Source organism: Myiozetetes cayanensis, unplaced genomic scaffold (assembly GCF_022539395.1).
Source record: "Myiozetetes cayanensis isolate MyiCay16 unplaced genomic scaffold, myiCay2020 scf6-25, whole genome shotgun sequence".
Classification (NCBI taxonomy): Eukaryota; Metazoa; Chordata; class Aves; order Passeriformes; family Tyrannidae; genus Myiozetetes; species Myiozetetes cayanensis.
Window position 1 is genome coordinate 18995756 of NW_026087853.1, and position 21998 is coordinate 19017753.

The window sequence follows — 21998 nt, forward strand, 5'->3', positions numbered from 1 at the left end:
CTCCATTGCATCAGCTTAAATTTCTAGTGTAATCTCAAGTAAGATCATGTGAGTGCATCACAGATGGCTGAATGCCAGCACAGAGATATATTACCTTTTCCTGTCCATATATATCCAGGTCTGGTCACATCTCTTCCCAGAGTGAAAAAAACAGCCAGAAACCACAACATTTAGTCATGTAATACATTTGCAGGATGTCTGAAAGAATTTCCAGCTATGATAGTTATGATTTGACCTTCATCTGTTTCCCGTGGCTTGGTGTAAATCATGATTTTCCAATACTTTCTCATTTTTATTTGTGGTCAGGCCAGAAAAAAAGATTGCACCTTCAATTTCCTGCTTTAAAATTATTATTTTTAAATGTTTGGAAGGCGATGTAATGTGAAGAACTGAAGTAAAGAAATTTTCTCAGGAACTTGTAAACCATACTGGATTCCAAGAACACAATGTGTAAATGAAATACTGGTTTCAGAGGCCACTAGGGAGTACCAGAAAATAAAAAAGGATTAGCTTGTTCATTTGCAAACATGTGCATATACACTAGCACAAAGCAGGAACTTCAGTGAAACAAGTAATTTTAGACCCTAATTTACCTCTACTCCAGGATGCTTTTGTCTAGGCTGAGAGCCGTTGCTGGGAAAATTCAATAACCAATGTGGTTTGAAATTCTTATACACGTGGTAAAAACTGATCCCATATCTACACATAGCCACAAATAAATCATATGTGCTGTAATTCATTCTCTTGCTGACACGCTAGTTTTTTGACTGGTTTTGAATGGCTGAGGAGTCCCTTTCTCATATTTTTAGGTTACATGATAGAAATGGCAGCCTCTCTCTGACAATTTCACTGTTGTCTATGACTATGTTAGAGCTGTTTTAAAGTTGCTAGTCTCCAAAGAGATGTACTGATGCCCAGACTGAGGCCTTAATAAAGACTAAGTGTGACTGCACTGCTGTTTTAGAAGTTAATGACACACCTCAATGAGAAGCTGAAAGGGGAAGACCCTCTCGAAGGGTGTCTTCTCTCCTGTTCTTAACACTCATCAGTGTATCCCTTTGAGCAGCATAAACACATCACTGGTATAGATAGATCCTTTCAACAGCTCTGTGAAGTAGCCAGTACTGCTGCCTCCATCTTTCTGGTGGAAACTGAACCACCAACTCTTCTGTTTTCTTCTGTGATTTAACCTTGTGGACTGCACCCAGTTCTCCAGTGTGAGAGCTGTTGAAAGTTTGAGGCAAATCCTGTTAAAGTCAGTGTGAGTCCTCCTTCTGGCCCTTATCAGGCTCTTTATTCTTTGGTGTTATAGTAACAGCATGACCTTCAGTTGACTTATAATTATACACTTGAGGAACAAAGAGAGTGATAGAACAAAGTTGATGTTCCATTCCAGTAATAAGCTGACTGAATAGGGGAGAATTTACTGCAGCTGGCCAGGGCTATGGCTGTGAGTATTGTAGTGACTGAGAGTTCCCTCTCTCTCATCTGAGGGGAAGTTCTGAGGAAAAACTGACTCCACCAAGACCAAAACATACTTACTAGTGGGAATTAAAGGGACCACGTGATACAAGGATGTCTGCCTCTGGGCTGGGAAGCCTTCCAGATAGGAGATGAGAAGCCAGCATTGGAAGTTTGGTGAGGACACACAAGCTGCTGCTGAAAGGGCCTGTCTGCAGTCGTCTTCTGCACATCTGAACAGGGGATCTCCTTCCTCTAAGGGAGAACAGGGTTTTTTTCCCCCATTGTGTTTTCCCATTTCTGGTCTTCCAATTCTTTGATTAAGTGAGCAAAATAGGGACCTACTTACATGCAATGATCCGTCTAATCCTTTTCAGGTGGTGAGAATTCCCACCGAAAGTTCCCTACAGTGTGGGTGCCATGTCCTTCCTTTCCTGGCATGCTATGATGCAGCCTGGCTTGCTGGCATATGCACCACTGGCACTTAGCACAGGGAAAAAAGGCACATTCAAAGAATTTTAACAGAAGTCCTGATGTGGATGAATCTCTCCTCAGTGTAAAAAATACCCTTACCTAAATGCTAGGTGAAGTTTCTTTTTTAGTATAGAAGGCTGTAATAACTTAAAAGCTACTGTGAAACTTAATAAAACAACATTAAATGTATAAGCCTCTGGTCTCCATCTTCATCCCTCCCTACATCCTCTATAATCAGTAGTTATTATACAGCAGTGTCTGGACTTCTAGCACTGTTTTTTCCCTACAGGTGAAAATGTTTACTGTGTAAACTGTCCTTGTAGATTTTGAGGTAAGTTACTGTGTTTGACAAGTTGGTTCACATATATTTATGTTGCAGTATTCACCTAGTAGTGGCCAATCTTGTTCTCTGAGATACAGTACCAACACAAAAGAGAAAGTCTGTGTGCTTACACATTTACAAGCCCTGCAATTATTTATGTGTTTATTGTAGATTTGTTCTGTTTCAGCTCAAAAAACGGCATATTTAAACAGAAGCATCACCCTATCAGTTTGTTTTGTGAGGTGTGGAGGCACAAGAGACAAAAAAAGCATGTGTGCACATAAACATATAGGAATGAATATCCATGTACTTTGGTAGAAAACTACTCATTGACTATTCATCTTTTTTCTACCCAAGCGATATTTCCTTGTTTTTATATCTAATACTAATACTTTAATTGCCAATAGCTTAATGACAAATAGCTACTACAGTCCGAGTATTCCCACTAGGATTTCTCTTCTGTTAATTTTTAACCTGAAAGAAAGAAAACCAAAATACTGTAAAGAAGTAGCACACTTCTTTCTTGGATTCCAGCAAGGTAATTCCTTTCTTTTCAGAGAAAATCTTCTGATTGATAGACCTACTAAAGGAGAAACTAATGCCTCTATGCCTCTGTCAAAGTCACCCTTAAGATGCCTTCCTTTCCTCAGTTGTTACCATCTGTTATGAGGAAAAGTAGTTTAAACAGCACTCATTTTATCAGGGCAGGATTTTTTTTTTTTTTTTTTTTTTTGGTAATTTGGGACAAGGACCCTCTGTTAGATGAATAATTAGAGTAAATGTTTTCTCATCCCAGTAGACTGTCTTTTACATTGTCTGGCAGAATGGTGTTACTTCAGTTTTTCATAAAATATACTTGGAAATTCCAATTATTCTCTTTCCCATTTTGCTCCTGATGGCTGCAGGATTCACAGGCACTGTACTCACAGAACTATTTACTTTTCTCTTGTTGCTGACCTGATCTAAAAAAAAAATATTATTTTTCACACTGAGAGTGAATGGAAAGTTTAGCAGCTTGGGAAAAACAGCATCATGTTTTCTGTTTGACACTTCTTGCTTAGTCAAGTCTTTGTAATTTCCATTCCTCACATCCTCAGCAAATACACAGCACATCTTCCACAAGAGATTTTCCTTGAGACTTGTCTTGCACATATTTTTTGCTTCCTTTTGGTTTTGTCCCCACTTAGCAGGGACATGTATGTCACAGAGGTACCTTGTACAGGAGGGCAAAGTTTGCCTCAAGATATCAGTAAGCTGGGAATAACATGGTCTAAGTATGTATTTATGGCTTCAACCTTTCTCTAAAGATAGAACACTTTCTCTAATCAATTGGAGAGACTGAATAGCTGCATCTGCTCCTAATATGCAGATGGTAATGGCCCTGCAGTTGCATAGTAGTTTCTCCTTTGGTTTCCATTCATTTTTCAATTCTGCTTGCCACTGCTTGAAACAAAAGATATTTAATGATGTGATGCAACTTGAGGTATGAAAGGGACACCTGTCTTTATTTTTATGTCCTTGCAGTACTTCATAACAGAAGTTATGGATAGTTCCTTACAAAATATAAATGAACAGTTTATGGAGAAACATGCTAGGAGGATGTATGAAGCTAAACAAGTAGACAGCTCAGCCTGTTGATGTTCCTGGGCATGGAGGTGCTTTGTTACTGTGTCACTGAACTCAATCTCTACTCAGGGCTTTGTTTGGTTTGGAATTGCTAGGTCAGAAATGTGCATCTATTTAAGGGATGTATGTACTTGTTCTAGATATATTGAGGAGAATAAAGAGAAAAGCATACCTCAATTTACATCTCCCTAGAATCAACAGGAAAGGCTTCTGAAACTCAGCTGTGGCACTAAATATGTGAACACAAATTCATACTCTGTGCAACCACACTGAGTTAAGTAGGAAGATGGGTTGTTATAACCGAAGAATGTTCTGAGAGTGGATCTGTGTCACTTATCTACCATGCTCAACAGTAGCAGTAAAGAGTAAATTATTTTAATGCTGAAATATCATAATTTTTTACATTATATTCACTGAATCTTGCTCATTGTGTTGTCACCTAGTATGTTTTTACAATGTAATAAAGTAAAACTTGTCTTAAAGTGTTTCCAGTAAATCAAAAGATGAAAATAAACAACAAAGATGGTAGTCTTATAGTTCTTTAAACTTAGTATTTTTTCAGACTAGCATAAGCATTGGAATTCACACTCAGTGGCTGTTTAATGCAGTCTGACATCTTTAAATTCAGTATATGTCTAAGGTCACACTGCAGAATTGTTGCACAATTTCACTTTTTCATAATTAAACTAAATTGATTCTGAAACCTTTTACCATCAAGTCTAATTCTGCAGTTTATCTTTCCCTTCAAAACACATACATCATGGTCCTCCCTTCCTCCCTTACTTACATACTAGAGAAGATGTGAGCACCAGTGCTAAAAGGCATCCTATAGCAAATAGAGTTGCTGTTATCTTCTTGAGCTACACCTAAGGAGGTGGATAAGTTTGGAGCAGAAAGGGTTATGTGGCAAGAAGGTTTGTCTAAAACAACCTGTGAAAATCTCCAGAGTAAGTAAAAGCTGGGAAACTCTTACTTAAAGCAGTGCCTCAGTTGTTACAGCACTTAGTCTACCCTGGCTTTCTGTGTACCTTCAGGGAGCAAACAGGGGAAAGGTTTAGCATAAAAACAAAACATCTGAAAGAGCTATTTTCTTCTTTTTAGTCTCCACAAAAAAAAAAAAAAGACATGGGTTTGAGTAGGTCCCACCCTTAAACAAGATTGAGAGCCAAGCCTCATTTTAAAGATGTTTTGGCAAAAGGCACACAGACAGGAAAGTTTCCTGCATCTAGTTTGTTTAAATGGTGACCTTTATCTTCCTCCAAATGAAAATGAAAACTGCTCCTATGCTGCATGACCTCCAATGAGATTTAATCAATTGCATCATGATGAGATGATGTTATATATCAACATCTGCTTCTATTGTGTCCCATGTGTGTTTTTTGTGTTACAAAATTTTCCTCTTTATTTTTCTCTCTCCTACTTTTGCTCCTTCTTAAAACATTTTTTTTTTAAATTATACCTCATCTATTCTTCTCTTGCCCAGTAGTGTGACAGTGAGAAGGAAGCTATATGCATGAGAGAGGGATGAAGACATTTACTTTTCGGATTTTTTTCTCAGTTTTATCATCTTTATCACTAGTTTAACTAGTTACCTCTACTGGAATGAATCTCTGTCATGACTTTGCCAGACTACAAACGTTATAGTGGACTCCAAATTAAATGAATTTCAACATTGGCTCAGAAAGCATAGCTTTACCTGTGTTCCTCCTAATAATGGGTCAGGGAAGGACTTTATAGATGCAGTTGGTAAGACTGTTGGCTAGGAAAACATTAACTCTTCATTAAGAATGAATAAACTTTTAGTACAAAGTAGCATGCAAAATTCAAGTCTTAAATGTGATCTTTTTCATGCATTCCCTCTTTTAATCTAGTTTTTTAGTTAATTCTTCTTTCCAGTAGCTGTTTCCCTTGGAAAACATTGTGTTGCAAAAGTCTTCTTTGTGTGAAGAGCTCAGATTTCAGCTATTGTTTCTCTGATAGCCCACTAGGATATAAAATTCTCAAAGTTAAACATACCATGCAGAATACAAGCATAGCATATATAATTTGAAACCAAATCTGACAAGATACAATTTATAAGAAATATTGGAACTGATACTTAATAGTAATATCATTTCAATTAACCCTTTGTGATGTTCTTTGTAATCCCTCTCTGAGGAACCTTAAGAGTATAAAGATTTACTGCACACTGGCTCTTCTTTACCTACAAAAGTTTTCTGTGCAGGTGATTTTTCTCTTTGTTGTCCTTTTGATACCTTTTTCTTGCAGATCAGCTCCTTTTCTACTTGTCATGTGGAGGCCTATACATCCTCTGTCTTTGCAACAACTGCTGTTTTTCTAGAATTTTCCCTCTCTTCATGACAAATTTCTGAATTTGGTTCTGGGAAGGCAGGGGAGAGAGATTTCTTATCTGAATCAGCAATGCTTTTCACTAGTATTGACAGGAGAAAGACAAGGACAGTATCTGAGTACATTGATTGTTGCTTTGTGACCCTTCCCGGACTAGGGCTGTCCATCTGCTTGCATAGTGCACAGCAAAATAAAGCCCTAATTCCAAGAGAGACTTTTTGGCACTAAGGTGAGTGGTTAATAGTAAATCTGCAACAGAGCATGACTCAGCCTTGGTAGTAAGGTAAACAAATGGAAAAAAATAGCTCTCTTCAGTCTCAGGTTTATATATGCTGCAGATTTAAGCTGCATTCAGCCCTGAAGCATGACATCCAAGCAAGAACATTTCACCAGAGCAAAAGATTGGTGAGTCACAAGAAAGCCATGAAACTGAAATTATATACAGAAAACTGACTTCCTAGGGATCAGAAAGAATCCTGTGAAGCACTGAGGTATATGGACAGATGTAACTTTATAATAGATAAGGTAGCATTAAAAAAAAACAAAACAAAACAAAAAACCAACCAAACAAAAAACCCCACAAAAACAAACAAACAAAACACTTTCATGATGCCTTGAGTTAAGAAATTTGTGTGTGGTAAGGTCCCTTGATATGTTGATGACAGACAAGAACATAGGCAGTACTACACATCAGGATGAGATTTACAGGAAGCAAGCATGTGGGAAAATGGGATCCTGGTGCTGTTACCAGCTTGAAAAACCTAAAGAGCTCTGCAGAACTGCCACTGCAAGTACCTTTAAAATTCAAGGTGAACCCATTAACTAGTGGCTTCTGACAGCCTTCTTACAGCCTGGTGCTGTAAGAATTGGTTATAGTAATTTTAGAAAGGAAGGTGTGTAAAAGCAGCTTCGCCTGTGGAAATATTTGGTTACTTCCGAGGCTATGCTGTAGAAACAAATGGGTGGAACGGGTGAACCCTCTCATTTTGCAGTAGTCTGTGGACAGAAGAGGAAAATTTCACACAGACTTGTTTTATCCTTTTCTATCTTTCTTGTCCCTCAGGGATATGTTCACGTGCAGCAAGAAGAATGCAGAGCTCTAATAAGACAGGTTAGTCTCAAGAGATACCTAATCATCAGGTAGCCTAAATAAGGGGATACGTTATCTACATACCTACTTCCAAGATTGAATCTACCCAGATGAACAGTGGAGTTAATGTTTCTTATGCTACTTTGTTATTTTTCCAGGAGATGCTCTTACCCACAGTGTGAGTACTTGTGGTTGAGCAGCTGCAAAGAGGTAGCACATTCTGCGTGACACAGCTTTTTTTCTCACAAAGGCAGAAATGCTGAGTCTTTCTATTCAAAAGGCTGTAAAATGAAAACTGCTTAATGTAGAAATAGCAGTGCAAGCAACCTTAGCTGTGCTTTTATTAATATATGTGCACCTTATTTTGCAGAGACTTCACTGCATTTAAAAACTGCTTGCGGATGCTTTTGGGGGGGATCTAAACCTGTCCATGTGGGTGGTGGCTTTTTTTTAAACAGTAAAAGGGAGATTTCAATCATGCTGCAAAATGTCACACTTGAAAGAATTCACAAAATGTCCCATCCTCAGTCTGCTGAAAAGCTAAAAAAGTTAGGCTTAGCTGGTCAAACATAGGGGAATATACAGAAGGATTTCCATCTAGCAAGCAAACAAAGGTACATGAGAACGACAAGAAAATTCATGTCTAAGGAAGAACTGGAAAAAAAATTTTAGTTTTCGTATCTTTAAATGAGCCCTTGGATGAAAACCTAAAAATTGAGTTACTAGAAGGAATAGGAAGTAAATGCCTTCACTTTTCAGTCTCTCTATTACAAGAGGGTATTACCAGTGTTCATGATGAGTTGCAAGGGTGATGAAATACCCAAAGTTCAAGGCACCAAACTTCTGCTGTTGGCTGTATTTGGTAGCTGTTAATATAGCTTCTTATATCAGATTTAGAAAAATTAATTGTTCTGACTTAATCTTCTCTCCTTGGAATCAGCAGTAGTTCTGAGATTTACCTTTCTCAATAGCTCAGTATTGTCTTTCCATTTTTTTCCCTCATATGTCCATTTTCCTGTGACTAAGGTATAAATAAAGAATTAATGCTGTCTCTCTTCTCCCACCCCACTCAGTATAGTTTTGCATCTTACTCAGTACCAACAATTGTGAAATTTCAAGCAATGATCCATCAAATTCATTCTGAATGCCTGAGGCTTCACAGAAAGGAAGCAGCCATGTCACATCTCTGTGCATTTAGTCCACAGTTCAGTATTGTGGCTTCTTTGGAATGCAGAACTGGATTTCATCCCTGGTCATTGGAGATCTGCTGAAACAACAATGCATGAGACATTGTTAAACCTTTCTCTTAATGTGTAGAATTATAGATGCTGAATGCATGAGTGTTCTCTTCACAGACTTCACAGTAATCCATCTCACATACTTTCCAATATGATCCTGAAAAAAACATATTGAACAATTGGATGTTTTTAGCTATTGGGAAAAGTTTCTCCTTCACACCTCATCAGTATTTCATACACATTTTCCAGTAAGGAAGTTTATAAATTAACAGTTTAACAGAAAGAAAGGACTAAGAGATGCAGCAAGATGAGAGTCATTTTCAGATTTCTTAACAGACAACTCACAAAACTCACATTCCTCATGCAATACTGCTGGTCCTATCTAATTCATCTCCATGTGCCTCATATTTTGGGTAGGAGGAGGCAAAGATGGGCTATAACAAGGTTTTGTAAACATCAGTGGTTGCAGTGCCTGGGCAGAAGTGTAGGTGGGAGACACAATGACCTTCAGTTCTCTGTCTGAACACTCACTGTCATGACTTGTTCCATCAGGGACCAAATCTGAGCACCAACCTCGTGACCTGCTCAGACTATCTAAGGAGGTCAAGTAGACTTCTTGACCGTCTTTCACATGAGGGCTACTCCAGTTTTATGCCCCTTCTCTAAAATTTTTGTTTCTATTTTATGCAAATCAGGATGTCTTCCCTAGTCATAGGTGCTCTTCATCAGGTTTTAAATCCTACAAATCTCATGATATGTTATAGTTCTAAGCTCCATAGATGCTATTTTAGTTGAGAAAATTCATAACAAAATTCTTTTCCGTCTCTTGGCAAGACATGGAATTGCATGCTCAGGGACAAGCTGACAAGTCATAGAATCATAGAATATCCTGAGATGGAAGGGATCAACAAGGATCACCAAAGTCCGACTCCTGTCCTTGCACAAGACAGCCCCAAGAATCTCACCATGTGCCTGAGAACATTGCCCAAATGCTTCTTGAACTCTGTCAGACTTGGTGCTGTGACCTGGTCACCAGAGAGAAATTAATGTCCTCCCCTCTGCTTTCCCTCTTAAGGAAGTTGTAGACTGCTATGAGATTTCCCTTCAGTCTCCTCTTCTCCAGGCTGAATGAGAAAATATAAGGGAAGTATCTCCTCATGATATGAAATTTCTTGAATTCTATTCCCTTAATGCAATTTTTTTAAATGCAAAGCAGTGCAGGAATGCGAATAATATAATTTACCTTTATTCTTAGTGATGTTAAGGGTACTAGAGTTACATTTTTGGAAGATTTCCTGGAAATGTCTGTCCCTCAGATATTTTCTCTTTCTACCAGTTTGCCAAATCCAGCCACAACATGAGAAAAATGATTGGAGACAACACAGTTTTCTTCTGGCTTTTTATTTGGCCATATGACTCAGCAACAGTTGTTAACTTGAACTCCAGATAAATGGTGTTAATACACATCTAAAAATATGCAGGGGTAACCCAAACTGAATCAGCATTTTTAGCACTTTCTGTGGCTCTCCTGATTTTCTGTTGTTTACAGGAAAGCGCTATGGGAGAATACAAAGCTGGTGAGAGGGTGGTAATAAAAGAACTGTGATACCTGTTTCATGGTAGAAGCAATGGCAAAAGCATGTTTTATGAAACTGCTTCATCTTCGTCATCTTTTGCTTTGGCACAATTATTCTTTTCTTTACATTGTCCTGTCCCATAAGAACACACTTCTTTTATAAAGAAGAAACTTTGCCTTGTTTCTCTCTTCCAATTCTTTCATTAAATATATTTAGGTAAGTTGTTTATATCAGATAGTCTCTGTTGGCTTCTCTGTTATGTGTCCAGCCAAATGTTAGATAGGATTAGCCTTCACTGGTTGGGTTATGACCTGCCCCGAAGGGCAGGGTAACAGAGTATTGTTAATAATAGATCTCTTGGGATGGATTGCAGTGAAATTACACTAAATGACTGGTATTTATAAATATATATATGGCAGGTTTATTTCAAAACAATTTAGTTGCAATGGAAAGGAAAAGAAAGAAAGTGTAAGAGTAGGAAGATATCACCACCCCTGGATCCAACCATGAGACTTGATAGTTACAATTTTGATGTTCATTGGTGTGATGGTCCCAGTCGTGATCCATTGGTGGTGGGAGAAGCCCCCAAACACAAAGTTCAGTGGACTAATATGTGCTGAGATTCAGGTGGGAACGCCCAGCTACCTCTGCTGGAGAGAAGGGTTTTACAGTCTGATACAACACTGTGGATCGTATGCAGTCCTTTGATTTAAGCCCCAAAAGTGAGTGTGGGGGCACTCTGGGGGTCTTTGAGTTATGACCCCTTCTAAGACATGACATCTACCTCTGTCTCAGAGTAGCTGAGCCAATTATTTCCCATCAGAAGGAATGAATACCTTCAGGCCTACACGTGAATGTTCCTGGTACTTGCCTGGGAGGGTGGGGAGTTTTCACACCTAAGAGAGTTGTGTAAGGGAAGACACGGTAAAACCCAGTATTCCACCTTGAAGGATATGCTTCTTATCAGCCTCTTCCTTTACCTGATTCAAAAGCCAGCTTGTAGCCTCTGGTGGTGGGTGTGCACCCCCTCTGCACCTGGTCTGTTACCTTGCAGGTAGTCAGCAGAGCACCCTACTGCTTTTGCAAATGGCTGATTGTTTGAGTCATTAACCATTAACAGTTCAGTCTCTCAGAGATTGTAAAGCACTTTTGGAGCTGAAGCTGAGGATGGGAATGAGTGTGCTATTTATGCAAAGCAAACAAGCAATAGAAGTCAGCACGGCAGAAAGGATGATTGGGAAGTTGAACATAGATGTCTAAACTGGCAGCCTAGGAGAGCATTTACCAGCTCCAAAATCCAGTCGCATTTAGGGGAAGAGCGAAGTATGCAATAGCTGCTGATGGTCACAAAGGAGGCTTGGATATATAGAATTTATAGCCCCTGTGAGGGGTAAACTCAAAAACTTACTTGGATCTAGCCAGAGACAAAAACCTAGCATGAAAAGAAGTATAGTTACGTTGTCATTAGAGTTTTATCATGAGGTCTGTCCTCTGATGCAAGGTCAATTTCTATTAGATCAGGCCACCTGATCTACCTATACCTCAGGCTACTTTTCTAAGAAAGAGGTGGTGGTTTATATTCTTAACACTTAAAAAATGCTGTGAAATTAACAGTAGCAAGGCAAAAAGTGCTAGTGATATTTTCAGTAGAGATTTATTGAACTGTGGTAAAGACGAAAATATTTTCAGAGTATATGAAGAAATGGAGCATTATATTTTCACAAGGTGTGAACTGGAAAGGTTCCAACTGATGTCAGTGGATCTGTCCTAATCTATGCATCAGCTGAGAGTCAGGGCCACTATTTATGAAGACCATTTCATAAATGGGTGGAAACATAGCACACGAGACCTCTGCCTCATCACAAGCCCTTGCTACTGGACACACACAGTGCTCCAAGTGTCAAATGGGATACTGAAATAATGAAAACAGTGGCACAATCAGAACTCTGACATCTGAGAAGCTGTACTTTTGCAGAATTTGGAGCCAGTTTGTAATAGTGTTTCAGGACTGGCACACTAACAGGTTTAAATGTGCTTTAATCCGCTTATGTAATTTAAGCACCTCTGGGAATGTGAGCATTCATTAAAATACTTGTTATGGTGGGAGTTCTATCATACTGAGCCAGATGTTGCTTTCCATGAGATATGCTATTGTGTCTGGCCCAAACCAAGCTGAATAACTCCATCAAATTTGATTAGGCAATAAAATAGGTCTCTGCTATTTATTAAAATGCATCAGAGCACATCCTTGGCTCTTCTAAGCACATGAAAAGGTTTCCTGAAAGTAACTTTATCAGCCATGCTACAGTTGACAGTTTTTCCCCTTCCTTTGATGTTACTTTTAACTCTTTCTGCATCATTACTCATCCTACAGGTAAATGTTCATAATGGCTGATTTAGTTAAAAAGGAGAAATACAGTAGTGTGAAATGGCTCAGAGGTCTTTACTGCTGTATATTGCAGAAAACTATCCAAATTAGAACAAACTTGATTTTGAAGGGAACAAATAAAAATTACTCAAGTTCATGTTCTGCATTATTTACTCTTTCTCCATTTGGTGAATTAATACTCTTGAGAACAACATAGCCGTGTATAATTTGCAAATATAGATCCAGTCCTGTGTTTATCCCATGCCCAGATTGCCATTGATCTGGGCAGGAGCTTGGAATTTGCTTGGAATGTGAGACCAAAACATCATATGTGGCATGTGCTCTCCTGGCATGGGTTACAACTGAGATGAGACCAGACGAGAAACCTCATACATGCAAATAATATACAGAAATGGGTTTTTTTTAGTTCCTTTCTGAAACATTTTTTCTAAGAGCTCTACTTCACATATTTATTCTTGAATTATCATCAGTCTACTGGATAGGCCTGAACTATGTTTTCTGTCCTAATTTCTCTGCTGCCTCCCAAGGAAGGATAATTGTGTCCATTTGCAGAACACCAAACACTATTCTTTTGTGGCTTTGTGCTCTGTAATCTGTGCTTCAACCAGTTCAGTTTGATTCTCTTGAACTGACTGTTTAGACTGAGGCCAGTTTCCAAAGTCTCTATTATGACTAATTCTTCAATGTAGCCTTTTCTTTTAACTTTTCCTTCTCCATCTTCCAGGACCAGTTTGATATTCTGCTTGCTACCATTCTGCCTGAGGTCTGTATCACCTCTTACAGTCTGTGGGCAGGTGGGACACCATCTGTCACGCTCTGCCTACCCAGTCTGGGACACTGATGTATTTGTCTTCCAGTTCTTGAAAGTTCTGGATCCTATTCACGTCTCTAGTGCTGCTTCCCATACTCCCTACCTACTCGTTAATTTAATCAGTAAAATATACAAAAGATAGCATGCCAAGACAAAAATCATAAAACAGAATATTACTAAATAATGTGTCCTACAAGATCTATGTCTAGGTTTCTGTAGGTGTCAGCAACTGCAAAAAGTGTCGGGTTTGAGTCTTATAAATCCTTTCTTCAGAGAAACATTTATTGCTTAAGCACAAGGCAAATCTATGTATTTTTTTCTTAGTCAAATAAATGAAAATATAAGTTCTTATGTCACATTTTGAAGATTATTCTTCTCAACTTGCAAACGTTCAGGCATCTTTTGGAATAAATATAAAACATTTTTATGGAGTGTAAAGGAAAACAAAAACCCACAAGAAACATGTTAACTATGTATATCATCTGTGTATGATAAACTGAAAACTAACAAGTAGTTTTACAAGAAATTTGGCCAATTTCAGAGTCCCCAGCTGCAACTATCTGAAATGAAGCTGAAAACTATCACAGAGCAACCCTGAGTCTCTTAAAATCCACCTGTAAGTCCAAATAGGTTTAAAAGTGAAGGCTACTGGGATGTGTTTGTGTTTGTCTGCACCACTCTTCCTAAGCCAGGACTCATTTGATGAGGAATGCCATGGTCCAACACTGACACAGGCATTGTGTCAGTGGGTCCCACTGACCAAGAAGTTTAGCTCTGTGCTGTCATCTGTTTGTCGTTCTGGTAGGTTCAATGTTTAATTAATTTGGTAGTATCTGCTCAGCAGTGCTTTGCTAGTCTAGTCTGGACCACTTCTGAGTAATCTCCAAGTGGAGAACATGGTGGGGAACCCACCCCTGGAAGGAACCAAAGCTACCTGGCACAGTGTCAGACAGACACAGAGAGAGAAAAAGAGAGGGAGGGAGGGAGGGAGGGAGGGATAGAAAACATAAATGTGAGCTCTGCTTTCCCTCTTGGACCTGTTTTCTAATTTCAGACTGTAGAATATAAAAACAGGAACATGTGCCTAGTTCACTGCCTGCCTTGTGCAGCCCCTGTGCCTTTTCCTTGACTGTAGGCACAGCAGCACTCTCCTGTCATTTATATTCCTGGAACACCAACAAAGTAGGCAGTGCTCATCTAAGGTAACTACTATGTTGAATACAGTCTCCTGCAGCCAACCTTTTAAAAGTCATAGAAGTTAAATAAAAATGTTTTTATGCACATGGAGTTTTATCACATGCATCCGGAGCCAATCAAACACTTCCCTAATGAAATGTAAAATGGCAATCCAAGGACAAGTTTTAAAATTACAAACAAATTTTAGGAAATGTCTTTGATGGAAAGCCAGTTTTTCAACTGGTAGGAAACAACAAATTTTACCTTTGAGGAAAGGTGACACATGTTTTAGTAAACAATTTTAAATGGGGTTCATCAGCTCTGAATAAATATTATCAACAGTGCTACCAGATATAACGAAGTTGAAAAGAAGGGACGTTTCTGAAATACCCAAGTCATTTAGGACTAAGAACATTTAATGAGCTCCTGAAATGGGAGGTCTTGTTCCAATTAATTTCTCAGAATACCTGGAGTATATTATCCCTGGTCTTTTCTACTGGTCTGGAAGGAAAAGCCGCCACTACCCTGTATGCGAGCAAGGCTGACCCATTATTTACTACCTTATGGTAGCCAAAGATAACATAGCATCTTGAGTTTCTTGTCCTAATTTTGAGATTCCAGATGGAAAGTTATGGGGTTTGTTTCTATTTTGCTGTTGTTCCTTATGTTTTTACTAAAATACAAACATGGGCAAAATGTAACAATCAGGATTTTGTTTTCTTAAATCTGAACACAGATAACTGATCACAGATTCTTTTGGCTTACCTGAATGGAGAAAAAATGTTGTTTTGGCTTTTCTTAACTGCTTTGATGCTGAAAACCAACCTGATTCATAAAAAAAGTTTTATTATTAATAGATTAATTGAATGGAAGATATTCCATTGCAATGTCAGAAAAGTAGTTATATATTACCAGCTGAAGTATTTTTTTGGCCCCATGTATAAGGTTCCTTAGATAACCTTGAAGAAATGTGATTATATTGATATAAAAGGAAGCAACAACAGGACTGTGAAGAGAATTTAATAAATCTCAGAGTAAATCTTGTTTTCTTGAAAGGTGTTTTCTTCTAATAGTCCTTCTCACAGTGAATTTCATGGTAGTCACTGTCCCCAATTTGATTTCTCCTGAACAAAAATTCTCTGCAGCTAAAAAGCAATTGCATTGTAGCAGTAGAGGCAGATTTGTCTTTCTTTGCCAGAGCTTCATTGATCACCTCCGTGTGTTCAGATATTGAATGAAGCAGCAGTTTTGAAAATTATTTCAGTGTTTATCATGTTTCTGGAGTTCCTATCTTGAGACATCTTGAAGGATACATTTTTTGGGAAAAATTAAATTGCCACCACCTGATAACTTAAGACAATGTAAATATACCTTCTGAGAAACACCCAAATACTGTCACTCACATCTGCAGATCAGTTCATCCCCAGAGGTTAGGTGGCTCACACTGATAGAACAGGTAATAGAAAATATCAGAAGAAAGCAATTATAAATTGGTCCCTCTGCTTCTCAGTAGGGAAAATTTTTTTTAAACATAGTTTTGTGAGTTTGTGTTGCTACAAAACTGCCCATATGAAAACCGAAATTACATGGTTACATAAAATGATACAGAGTAGAATTATAGCATAATAGCCCTAATGCAAATTCTGGTGTGTGGCTGAGTAGCAGAACAGGTAACTAGATGCTGAGCAAATGGTATATGCCATTACAGAGCCTGAAAGGAAAAGTGCTAATTCCTTGCTAAAACATGTACCTGATAGGAAAATATTTTATGAAGAAAACATCAGAACTATTTACAGAGTTCATAATTCAAGAAAAGGACAGTTTTAATGACAGAGCAGAAGAGTACAAATTAACTGAGACAACACAGTTCTAGTGTAGAACACAAATGGTGTCATTTAGGAGTGGTCTTAACCTCAAAACTACTCCCAACATAAGAAGAATGGCTCAAAAGGACCAAAACAGTCATGAATGATGAGGTCTGAATGGCAGACATGCCTGCTGACATTTTTCTATCTGCTAATTTTTTATACCTTTATAAACAATCAGCAGGTAGGGCAAACACCACAATTTCTACTTTTACCAGCCACAGAAAAAAAATTGCTCTGAGACTCAAGAATTTCTGAGATTCTGGTAAGCTTGGAATGAAATACAAAATTAGAGCATTGACTCCTTGTGGTTACTGATGCTTTTATGGCACTTCTTGTGTGAGCAGGAGTCTTGGCACAGTGGGGGTCAGCACATTCTGCTGACCTGAAAAGACTCAGTAGTGTTTCACTTCTGTGCAGTATGCTCATGGATCAGAAACACTTAGCTTGTGCTGGGTGCAAACCAAACAGCTGTGAAGTCCCACCTTCATATTGTGAGTGAAGAGAGGACTGATGTGATTTAAATTTATTAGGTGCAGGTGCTTACCAAGGAGATACACATCAATGAGATATATAGATAAAACCCAATGTGGATATGAAGAACCTCAGAACTATATCATACCTACAATGTACACTGTCTGCATAGCTCTCTGGATCCCTTTCAATATGAAAAGGTCCATTAGACCTTCAGATTCTGGTCTGAATGCTTATTTTAAGAGGATGGAAGAGGAAAAATGAAATGAAAAATTGGACTGGCATCCCAGCCCCAATCATGCTAATGGAAAAGAGCCCTTTGATTGAAATAATTTAAGATATTGCCTTTAATTGCTTCTGGTTACAATCTTCTGTTAATGTCTTTCTTCCCACAGTTTCTCTGAAGGAATGTGGTCTAATGAGAAAATGTTCTGTCCATTTTATTAAGGATGGAGTGCTAGCCATAAGGAGCATTCCCATAAAAATCATCACACAGCAGCGAATTAAATGACAAACACCAGGGCTAAGGGCCCCAGCAGCTGAAATCATGCCATTATCAGAGAGTTTAAGCTTCTGTACTTTGTTAGCCAAAAAAAAAAAAAAAAAAAAAAAAGAGTTTAAAAACACGACTGTGTAGCTGTGGAAGAAGCATTTGAAAAGACAAACATGCCTGAGAGGTATGAACTGTATGTTAATGCAACAACCCTTTAAAACTCAAAAAGTTCTTTAAAGTGCTTTGCAAACACATATTACCCTCCCTCATACCCCCAGAAAAGAAATCTCATAACTTAACTGAGGTGCTTCAGCTCAGGCCACCTATGGGTATTGGCACAGAGGTCAGGACCAAAGTCCTCTAGTTCCATTCTGTTCTGTGGACACAAGAAGCAGCCAAAATTTTACTCCTGACCAAGTGTGCTTCCTGGTCATGTTTTGTACACCTGAAAGTCAGGCAGGCACATGCCATTGTTCCTACTTGGTCCAGGCATTTTAGGCTACCTGCAGAAATCACTTGCAGGGAGCTGTCCTTCCAAACCCCAGTTTTAGAACTTTGCCTCCACATGGACTGTGAGTGAAAGTAATTACAGCCAGCAGTTTTGCAACAACTGTGTTCCAGGGGCTTACTTTTTTTTGGTGGGGGGGGGGCTTGCTACTTTAGGATATTTTGTCTTTAGTTAACCTCTTCTTACAAAAGGAAGTCTTGTCAGCAATTCACTATAAAGAGAGATAGGACACTCAGCTAGGTGGTTACATTGGGTTGTCACTGGGGGCCCATATGGACTTAAGACAATAAAACAGAAGAATTAACTAAAAGTATTTGTTGCTTCCTGTCAGAACCTTGTAACATCACTTAAGGGCTCATCTATGGGAAGAGACTGACTGGTAAGAAAGGGGAAATGACAGTAAGTAATTTTGGGATAAGGGAAATAATAAGAACATCTCATTGTCATTCTTGGGAGGATGGGGGACTGGGAAACTGGCCTATGTCATTACAGCTCACTAGGAAAAGAGACCATGCTGGTCTGAGAGGGACTTTGCCAGTATGATTGCAGAAGATGAGAACAGAGCCTTCTTCTGTGGCTGTCAAGGATAGAGGCTGCTCCTTCCAGCTGTGCTGGGCATTCATGATGAACAGTTCTCTTTTCCTCCTGTCATGACTTAGGAATGGCATTCTCCACTTTAGTCTTCCCACTGAAACCACTCTAAGCCATGCACCATTTGCTCCCCCTTTGCCTCCCTCTCCCCTGTGGCAGGATGGAGAGGAGAATTGGAGACACAAAACGTAAAGATCAGGGTTGAGATAAAAACAACTTATTGGAAAAACAGCAATGAGATAAGAAAAGGAGCAGTAGCAATACTGACAGAGAGTGCAAGAAAAGAAACGTTATTGCCCACCATGGAAACCCCTGGCAAGAGACAATAAGCAGCTGCTCCCTCCGCCAGACCACATCCACTGCTTCCTCCTGATCAGACCCAGTGTTGTCACATCACTCCTCTTCACCAGGCTTACTCCACCAGAAGGAACTCCCTCTCCTCTGAAGAGTCTCCCTTCCCCCCACTCCCAGCAATGACAGGCTATGGTATAGAATAACCTCCGGGTCACAGCTGTGCCCATCCTGACAACTGCAAAAATTAACCCTGTCCTGGATGGAACCAGGACACCTCCCCACAGCAGTGGGTTAAAACACAAGCATTCTGATTTTCCCAATAAGAGAGTGAATCAGCTTACCTGCTTTTTGGATGGGAAGTTTGTTTGTGGGCTTACGTCTGTGTACATGTGGTTTTGTGACTATATAGTGTGGTTGACATTTTGCTGAGGAACTTGAAGAGTTACATACCTGTAGAGAAATTCATGGCACCTATTTTTATCCAGACACCTCTGCCTTTTCTGCAAACACTGCACATAGTAGATTACTGTTAGGTGAACTTTCAGCATGAATAATAATTTCAGCAGCTTTCATCAGCAAGCTGTAGACACTGAATCTGCTTAATGGCTTGTTTATTATAAGGGTCCTCAAGATTTTTCTGCAACTTCTCCCTGGTGCATTTTGGGATATGTCCTTCACAATCCTTACTGTTAGCCTATTGGCAAACACACTCTTGTCATGTTATATATGTAAACAGATATGCTTTTAAGTCACTCATCTGCATTTCCTCATGTACGTATAACCCTGCCAAGGCCTATAAAGGCTCAGGTGATTTAGTGTTGTTTCATCTTCAGAACAGCAGGTTTAATCTTTTGAACATTTCATCATGTGAACATTGTTCTCTAACACTGTTTCTTGAAAATTGGATGTCATATCAAACATCTAAATGTGAAACTTGGAAATCTTAGCTGACATCCAGGTTCATGAAAACATGCCTTGCAATTTTGCTTGGCTTAAAAATTTGTATCCACTTAGTTTCCAGTGAAGTGTGATCCTGATTTAAGTTTTCTAACTTTCTGGTATATATTTCAGGAGGGCTCTTAATTTTAGATATACCCTCATGAGTAGACAGAATGAATTCTGTTCCCCAGCATTACCTGTGGTTAGAGATCAGTGTGTCAGCAGCACTGCAGTGATTTTTATTTGGAATGGCTTTGTTGGAAGTGACCACATAAAATGAGTCGTGGTGCTGCTCACACACCGAAGAGGTGCCACATAAGATCCTTTGCCAGGGATAAGCGAATGCTTTCCTCTCACTCAGACTTTCTGTGGTAGAAATTTTTGTGCAAATATAGTGAAAGAACGAATGTTCAGTGGCACAGGAATACAACCTCGATATTGATTGGTGGTACTGTTGCATAACATTTAGGGACTCTGTAAGAAGCAGGGTCAAATGTGTTTAAATACTCAGAAAAAAAGCAGGGGAAAAATTTTAGGAAAAACCAATCAGGTCTTACCAAACATGATGTTTATTAAACACTGAGCCAGACGAAACTCTCCTTGTCTTCAACAAAGCCATGATTTTAACAGCTGTTTTAATTCTGAAGCAGTAACAACAGATAATGAGTATTGAAATTAGTGGGAAGTCAAGGCACTGTACATATCAAAATACACTTTGCAGATTTCGATCCTTATGTACCAAAATGAATAATGGGAACCAGTAAAAGCCCTCATGCTCCTGGCTTCTTAATGTAAAAATATGTGTAATCTCAGCATATATATCTTATATAAATGTGGAAGGTCTCAGATTTTTAGAAATAAATACATTTATATCATGTTGAATAAACACATGGAAATATGAGGCACAGAGACCATAAATGCTATGCCTACATCATTTAGAAAATTAACAAGCAAAGTAAGATACAATCAACCTATCTTTTTTCTCCATCCCAGGAAACTAAGAACAGCCACTGTGGGCAGTAGGCACACAGCATGACATGAGGCCCTCCCACTCTGTCATTGTATAAGACTTCTTTTGCTACATAACTGTCCTTTCCACTTTGAAAGCTGTGGTCCCTTTATTTTATCTAAAAATACTCTCAGTCACTCTGAAAGATGACCTCCTTCATACATACTTTGCTTTTAAAGCTAGTTTTGCACATGAAAGTGTAGATTCCCCTGAGACTATTCTGGTGTGACAGCAACTAAAGCTTATACATGTCCTGGCAATATATGTTACAGACAGCTAGATCATTATATTAACTGGAGGGTAGGGACAATTTTAAAGATTGGTTTAGACTCACACTGCAAATAAGACCCCAACATAGGTTCTATTTCTGTATTTAAATGTTCTCAATGTTGAGCTAGTCTCAGATGTACTATTGTCACCTCAGAGCTGTCTCCACAAATTTTTGTACCTGATTTTTGTATATTTTCTTCATCGCTTTTTCAATTAGATGGTTTTTAATCATCCTTACTGACACATGAAAAAATAAGTTTTTTGAGAGAAAGAATGTGTTTCTTAAATAACTGAAGTCACGTTCTTTTAAAATCATCTTTGAGTCTGGAAAAAACTGTTTTGTGAGGTTTCCAGAGGTTCCTGCCAAAATACCATGAGACCATTACTTCACATTTACTTCCAGATTTATCTGGAACCCAGAAGTGCAGACACAACACAGAAGAGCTGGAAGAAACAAGAGTTCATCAACTATTTCTGAACTTCCAAAATTAATTTTTTCTGGTTCAGTCTGAGAAAAACAGAAAACTTTGGGCAGGGAGGAGGCTGACTTTATTTCCCAACACTTTTCTATTCTAAAGCAAATCCTCTTCAGATTAAAGATCACTTTGATTAATTAGAAGATAATTATTCATTTGCTGACTAAACAATAGTTTCTTCAGTTGAAACTAAACAACAGTTTCTTCTTGCTCATCATCTTTCATGTATTGGCAGCAAATCTTATGTATCTACTAAGAAAAAGGTTTGGTCCCTGTAGGAATGCACGCACGTGGATGAAAAAAACACACTTATTTGAGAAGGTTGATTATAATGTTGCACACATTACTTCAGGTATGTGCAAGTCAAATACCTACTGACCTGAAGCAGTCACGGTTCAGACAGCCCAGCATGGTTTCCTGCCTGCTGTGACCTGGCGCAGCCTAGGACAGCGCGAGATTTCTTGATGCATGTCTGGCAGCCGCTGCTTCCCTAGGAGTGCAAACCTGAAGGCTGGTGATAGAAGGGAAGAAAATCTGGTATTCAGAGTTAGCTTTCTGAAATCATG

General features: G+C 38.8%; 1 protein-coding gene across 2 annotated transcripts in view; it reads left to right on the forward strand.

Annotated features, from left to right (window-relative positions):
- CEP128 (centrosomal protein 128) overlaps positions 1–21998 on the forward strand; it is a 195567-nt gene that overhangs the window by 145805 nt on the left and 27764 nt on the right. The gene's annotated exons all lie outside the window — the stretch shown is intronic.